The following is a 6909-nucleotide window of genomic DNA, read 5'->3' as shown; positions in this document are numbered from 1 at the left end:
ATTGGGAGGCTGAGGCAGGACGATCACTGAGAGTTTGAGGTCAGCCTGGGCTACATAGCAAGACTCTGTCTCAAAAAAAAAAAAAAAAAAAAAAAGAAGGAAAGGAAAGAGAGGGATGCCTAGAGACTCCACATTAGCCCCTCGGTGAGGACTTGCTGAAGCCGGCGGTGTGGCTCCCTCAGGGTCTGGGACGGGGTCTCTGGTGTCCCTGGGGCTGTGTGGGGAGTACCAGACAGAACCAGAGCCTGGGCTCCGCTCCTCCATCCTCCCAGCGCGCTGAGGACGGGCCTGGGCCCTGCCTCCTCCATCAGACCCGAGCTCACCCACATAGAGCTGGAACCAACCCTGGACAGGAGCGAGGCTTGTTTTGTGCTCAGTGTTAGGGTACAAATTACAAATTGTGAGTGTCCCGGGAGGGAGCTGCTGTGTGCTCCCATCCAATTAGTGCTTATGGGTGCTGGGGATTGAACTCAGGACCTCACACTGAGCTACATTCCCAGCCCATTATTATTATTTAAAATATTTTTCCATTATTATTTTGTATTTTGACCCAGGGTCTTGCCAAATTGTCCAGGCTGCCCTTGAACTTGCGATCCTCCTGCCTCAGCCTCCCAGATACCTGGATGGCAGGCATAACAGTGCCAGTGGTCGCTGCTGAGCCCTGAGGCACCTTTGCCCTGGAGTAGGCCAGGTCTAACCGGAAGCAGGAGCCCCTTTGGAAGCGCCACCCTGCAGGGAGGCTCCTCTTTCCCTGGAAGTCAGGGTGGTGCCTCCCCTGCCCCGGCTGCAGCCTCCCCCTGGGCCACCCTAAGAATACAAATGCAAAAGTCCCTGGGGAAGCGAGGGCACACCAAGTCCTTCCTCATTTGAGCCGGCGGAGTGGCTCACCGCCCTGTCCCTAACCACTGTCCCAGGTGGGGCTGTCCCAGGTGGGGCCACCCCTGGCCTGCACATGTTCCCACGACACTGGGCACCGGTCGGAGCGTCCCCACAGCCTGTCCCCTGGAGGCTGGGACAGGGTCATCTTGGCCTCTCACAGGGGGCCTGGCCTGGTGGGCAGTGGTGACAGTGGTGATGCCACACGCACCCTCCCGGGGAGCGGAAGCCGCCAGCTGCCTTGTCACGCTCTGCAGGAGGTCGGGGTGGTCGGCGGTGGCGCCCTCCGCTGTCACACAGCCACCCCTGAACTTGTCACTTCGGCCCCCTGTGGTCACACAGCCGCAGCGCTCTGCTCACTTCTGGGAAAATCAGGTCGGATTCTGGGTTTCAGATCCCGAATTCTCTTCCCGCGGGGCCCCCGCTGCCCCCAGCCTCCACCGGGAACACAGATGCTGGCTCCCCAGCAGAGCCCAGCCACCAGGGACAGAGAAACCAGAAATCGTGGGATTGAAAAAGAAATTTTTTCGGGTTGGGGACTGAGCTCAGTGGAAGCTCTGATTCTACCCCCAGCACCCCAAAAGAACAAAAAAAACCTTTTAAAATGATGAACTATAACTCGAGAATTGCTTCCAATTAAAATGTAATGTTCCACTTCACATTTTTTTTTTTTTTCCCTGACACTGGGAATTAAAATTAGGGCCTTTGCCCTGAGCTGCTACATTCTCAGCCCATTTAAAAAATTTTCTTTTCTTTTTTTTTGAGACAGGACCTCCCAGAATCGTCCAGGCTGGATTCAAACTTGTGATCTTCCTGCCTCAGCCTCCCAGGGGGCTGGGATAAAAGGTGGATGCCACCTCGCTAGACTCTATAACTACTGTAAGACAAGTTAGGTGAAGAAATAGTTTGGCGTATTCTTGAGAAGTTCCTTCATGCCTTTTCCAAAAATGATACCCTTCCTTTCCCTTGGGTGACCTATATTCTAAATTTATGGAATAATTTCCTTGGTTTTCTTTATACTTTTACTGTCGATGAATACATGCCAGACCATTACAGGTTTTTTTTTAACTTTTTTTTTTTGGTACCAGGAATCGAACTCAGGACTTGTGCTTGCCAGGCAGGTGCTTATGCCACCTGCTTATGCAGGTGCTTATATCCCCAGCCCTACAGGTTTTTTAAAAAGATTTATTTATTTATTTATTTTTTCAACAGGGTCTCACTGTGTAGTTCACAGTGGCCTTGAACTTACTGTGTAGCCCGCTCTGGCCTTGAACTCTCGGACATCTGCCTGTCCCAGTGTCCCAAGCGCTAGGATTACAGGCGTGGGCCACCACGTCTGGGCTATATTTTATCTTGAGACAAAGTCTTTCTAAATTGCCCACGCTGGCCTTGAATTTGCAGTGCTCCTGCCTCAGGTTCCTGAGTAGCTGGGATTACAGTTGTGTGCCAATGCACGTCACACAGTTTTAAATTTTTAATAAAGGGAATCTTAGAGTACCACCTCTCTGATGTAGCTCCTTGAGCTCAGTTTCATGTGTGTGGTGGTCAGATTTCCAGTGTCTACTGCAGCGTGTTTGTTGCTGCATAATATTCCCCTGTGTGGACATCCTGTAATGTAGTAGCCCTTTCTTTCTTGCAGGGCTTTTTTCTAGTTTCTGACTCTTTCGAGCAATGCTGTATTTGTCTCCTGGTGCTCATGAGCACACAGATTTTTGCCTTATCCAAGAAGGTGTCCAGCTGTGGATGTGACCCGTGGCTGTGACAACTGACACTCCCCAACGTTGGCTCTGACATGTGCATGCTCACCTCCTTGGGTACTCTGGGTCTTCCAGACTTCCGGATGCCAGTTGTGCTGGTGTCATGCATATGAACATGCGCGTGCGTATGTGTGTGCATTCATGTGTATGTGTGTGCGTGTATGCGTATGCATGTGCATGCGTGTAAACATGTTGGGCTCTCCTGATGGTGGAATTTGCATCCTCTGCAACAGTGTTGAGACAGAACATCTTTCCCACATCCACCATCTGCTTGGATCTAAGAGAATCTTTTCTTTTTTCCCAATTTTTTTCACTGCAGTAGTGAAGATTGAATCCAGAGCCTTCACACGGAGCTACAACCCCAGAACTTTTCTGTTTGTTTGTTTTTTGAGACAAGGTCTTGCGGTATAGTCCAGGGTGGCCTGGAATTCAGAGATCCTCCTGCCTCAGCTGCCTGAGTGCTGGGATTACAGGAGTGGGCTACCACACACCTTACCGGCCCTTTTTTATTTTTGACAGGGTCTTGTTAAATTGCCCAGGCTGTGCTCAAACTTGTGAGTCTCCTCTGCCTCAGGCTTCCCAGTAGCTGAGATCCCAGGCATCCACCACCACGCTGGGCTAAGATTGAAGACATTAAGAATGATCTGATCAAGCTCTTAGGAAGAAGGGCCGGCCTGTAGCAGGGGTAGAGCACTTGCCTAGCAACCCAGCCCCTTGCTTCTAATCCCAGCATGAAAATCAAAACCAAAACCCAGAAATTCAGGAAGCAGTGTGTGGCCCAAGGTTGCACACGCTGGGCAGCCTCAGATTCCCACCCTTGAACTGGAGAAACTCGGAAGCTGCAACCCAGGCCTCCCTGCGTGCCTGCGGCGTGGGAACCGGGAGGGGGAGACGGGCCTGCTCCTTGCCTAGCTGCTTCCCCTCCCAGCGGCTGGGCGCCTCGTCTTCCTGCGGCCTTCCTGTCGTCCTGCCTCTCTCCACAAACGGGCTTCTCCTCCTGACAGCCGACCCAAACGGGGTCCCCAGAAAGGGTTCACCAGACATCATAGGCCTCTCTCTCGCAGCCTTTCCTCCAGGAAGCCCTCCCAGATTTCTCTCCCCAGCTGGCCCTGGAGCCCTGGGAAGCTCCCAGTCCCAGTCCCAGCCGTTCTAGTTCTAGGATGTCCCTGTGTATGGAGGGCCAGTCTCCCACTGTGTGAGCCTGTACGTGTACCCGGCTGTATCCCAAACACCAGACACTCGGACACGGGCTTAGACCTCGTCGGGCACTGCATGAGCCCCCTTGTGAACCCTGAATCGCTGGCCTCCGTGCGGTGCCTTCATTACCCAGGGTGGCTCTCCTGGCTTTCCCGGGCCAGCAGAGGAGTGCCCGGTCTAAAAGGACGCAGTCTGGGACCTGCCTTCCTGGGACACCGGCCCTGTTGTCAGGCTCTGGTCTGTGGCCAGGTGCACCCTTCTGTTTTGCTTGTAAATCTTTCTTGCCTTTACCCACAGTGACACCTGAGACCTCAGCACCCCTGCCTCCCCAGGCACAGAGAGGTCAGGAGATTTATGTGAAGTCACACAGTCATCCAGGGGGAAGGAGGGCAGAGATTTAACATCAACTTTAAACTGGTGTTGGTAGTGTACACCCATAATCCCAGGTACTGGAGGCTGAGGCAGGAGGATCCCATGTTTGAAGCTAGAGCATGGAGATCTGGGGAAAGAGAATTCTAGGCAGAGGGAACGGCGAGTGCAAAGGCCCTGAGGTAGGTTGTGCTGGTCCTGAGCTGAATGAGCAAGTGGGAGAGTGAGAGGGAAGTGGGGAGATGGGGAGGGGAGCAGATCATTCAGGGCCTTGTGGTTCACTCTAGGGACTCTGGCCTTTCTAGTTGTCCCTTGAAGTCCTGGGGATCTGCTCCAGGAGGTGCCCACGGGTATGAGGATCCACGGATGCAGAGTCCCGTATACAAACAGTGTAGCCTTTGCATATGACCCTGCGTCTTCCCGCAGGTGCCAGGTGCCTTAGGTGCCTAATGCAGTGCAAACCTGTCAACACTTGGTGTTGTGTAGCAGCTGGGAACAGTGACGAGGGAAGGAAAGGTCTGTGTGTGCTCAGTAGGGGCAGCATCTTTTTCTTACGTATTTTCGGTTTGGGGTTGGTTGAAGCCTGGGAGGCAGAGCGGTGGATGGGGCCGGGTGACTGGGCTCGGCCGGGTGGGAGCCGGGAGAGTTCGGAGCTGCGATGGCCGCAGTGTGGCTTAGCTCACCAGGGCCCCGCTGGCTGCAGTGGGGAGGGAGTGGCTGCAGGGTGAGGGCCCAGTCAAGGCGAAGGTGGCTGAGCCTGGAGACCGGAGGGGCTGTGTTCCGAGGATAAGCCAGTCAGAGGACAGCAGGAAAATAAAAGCAAACGTTCACCTCGGGACAGAGTGCTGACCGTGTGGCCTGGTCCTGCCTTCTTCTGAAGCTCGAAGTCCAGCTACTGGTGACACTGGATGCAGAATGTATCAGGAATAGAACTCAGGGCCTTGCACTTGCCAGGCAGGTGCTGTGCTGCTGAGCTGTCTCCCTGACCCTGATTAAATATTTTTAATACTTATTTATTATTGTTATTTTTTTCAACCCAGGGCCTCTGCACTGAGCTACATGCCTCACCCTTTTTTCATTTTTAATTTTGAGACAGGGGCTCACTCAGTTACCAGGTAGACCAGGCCGGGATCAGACTTGCCATCCTCCTGCCTCAGCCTCCCAGAGTGCTGTGGTTATAGGCGTGCTCTACCATGCCCTGGGTTGAGTTCACACTTCTGAAGTCTAACTCCACAGCCTTTCAGGCTCCCACCCCTTACAGCTGGGGAGACTGAGGCTTGAGGAGGTAGCCATGGCAGTAACTGGAGGAAAGGACTAAGTCCCCAAGGGTCCTCCTCATGGAAGGACGGAGATGGCCGCCTTGAGGTCCGGGGAATCCCTAGTCTGGCCACGCCTGCTTTATCTGCCTGGAAGCCCGGGTCGGCTCCAAACTTTGACCCCGGCCGACACTGGCGCCGAGGAGGGCAGGCGGCGGGGCAGAGGCCGGCGGGGCAAAATTCCCCTGCTGTCTGTGCCAGGGGAGTTACCAGGGGCAGGGCAGGGTGGCTGCAGCCCTGCTGAGCAGCCGGACTTTGCTTTTCCGTGCCGCAGTTTACCTACCCAGAAACCTTGGCAAGGGAGGGGACCCCTCCCCGCCAGATCTGACGGGAAGACCGGGGCCCCAGCGCTGTGCCGAGGATAAAGAAGCCTCACCTGTCTGCCAATTTCCCAAATGAAGCAAAGCAGATCAGAAGACCCAGGATCTAATCAGGCGCAGCGGCCAGGCCTGTAATCCTGCACTCCGGGAGGCTGAGGCCAGAGGGCCGCAAGATCAAGCCCAGCCTGGGCAGTTCAGCAACTTAGACCCTGTCTCAAAAGTTAAAACATTAAAAAGGCTGGGGGCCGGGTGTGGTGGCAAAAGCCTGTAATCCCAGCACTCGGAAGGCTGAGGCAGGAGGATTGTTTGAGTTCAAGATCAGTCTGGGTTACAAAATGAACTCAAGGCCAGCCTGAGCTACATGTCCAGAACCTGTCTCAAAAAAGACAACAACAACAAAAAATAAATAAAAAAAATAAAAAAATAAAAGGGCTGGGGATGTAGCTCAGTGCAGAGGCGCAGGGTTCAATCCCCAGGATGCGGTGGGTTGGGGCAGCCCCAGCCTCTATGGAGCAAGCGCAAGCGCTGGGCTTAGGTCTCCAGTCTGTCGGGAGGCCAGGAGGCTTCCTAATCTGTAAGGCGAGGCCTTTCCAATCTGATGGAGACGCAGCTCGCCCCGCCTGTTGGGGACAGCGGGATCCAGCGCCCTTTGGGGGAGCCAACAGCTTCCAAATTCATAGTGGGGATGCAGATCCCTCACTCTGATGGGGAGACAGGACCTGCTAGTCTGAGGAGGGAGGCGAGAACGCCCCTGCCTGCACGAGGAGGCGAGGCGCTCGTGAGATGCCCCCTCTTTTCTGAGCGCGGTAGTTGGAGGGACCCCAGGACGCCTGAGCAGTCCAAGCAGGACTGAGAGGGTCGCTCTGTGCCCGGGTCTGATCTCCTCGGTGGACCCGGACGGGTGGGCGGAGCGCGGGCGCCACCTAGTGGCCAACGAGGGCCAGGTCCCCCCCCATCCAGATCTGTCCACAGTGACCTCTCTCACCCACCTGGGTCCAAACTCGAGCCACCCTGCAGTCCTGACTTCGTGGCATTGCTATGGTCATTCCCCATAAGCGGCGAGGTTGGGGGGGG

At 54.8% G+C, this 6909-nt stretch overlaps 1 long non-coding RNA gene across 1 annotated transcript in view; it reads left to right on the top strand.

Annotated features, from left to right (window-relative positions):
- Positions 1 to 1877, top strand: part of LOC106147407 — a 2687-nt gene extending 810 nt beyond the window's left edge. The window contains exon 2 of the long non-coding RNA XR_001232303.1: positions 1646 to 1877. This is a non-coding gene — a long non-coding RNA (uncharacterized LOC106147407). The remainder of the gene's footprint in view (positions 1 to 1645) is intronic.
- The last annotated feature ends 5032 nt before the right edge of the window (positions 1878 to 6909 follow it).

The sequence above is a fragment of the Chinchilla lanigera genome, unplaced genomic scaffold (genome assembly GCF_000276665.1).
Source record: "Chinchilla lanigera isolate Chin_1 unplaced genomic scaffold, ChiLan1.0 scaffold00154, whole genome shotgun sequence".
Lineage (NCBI taxonomy): Eukaryota > Metazoa > Chordata > Mammalia > Rodentia > Chinchillidae > Chinchilla > Chinchilla lanigera.
This window is presented reverse-complemented; position numbering and strand designations above follow the sequence as displayed.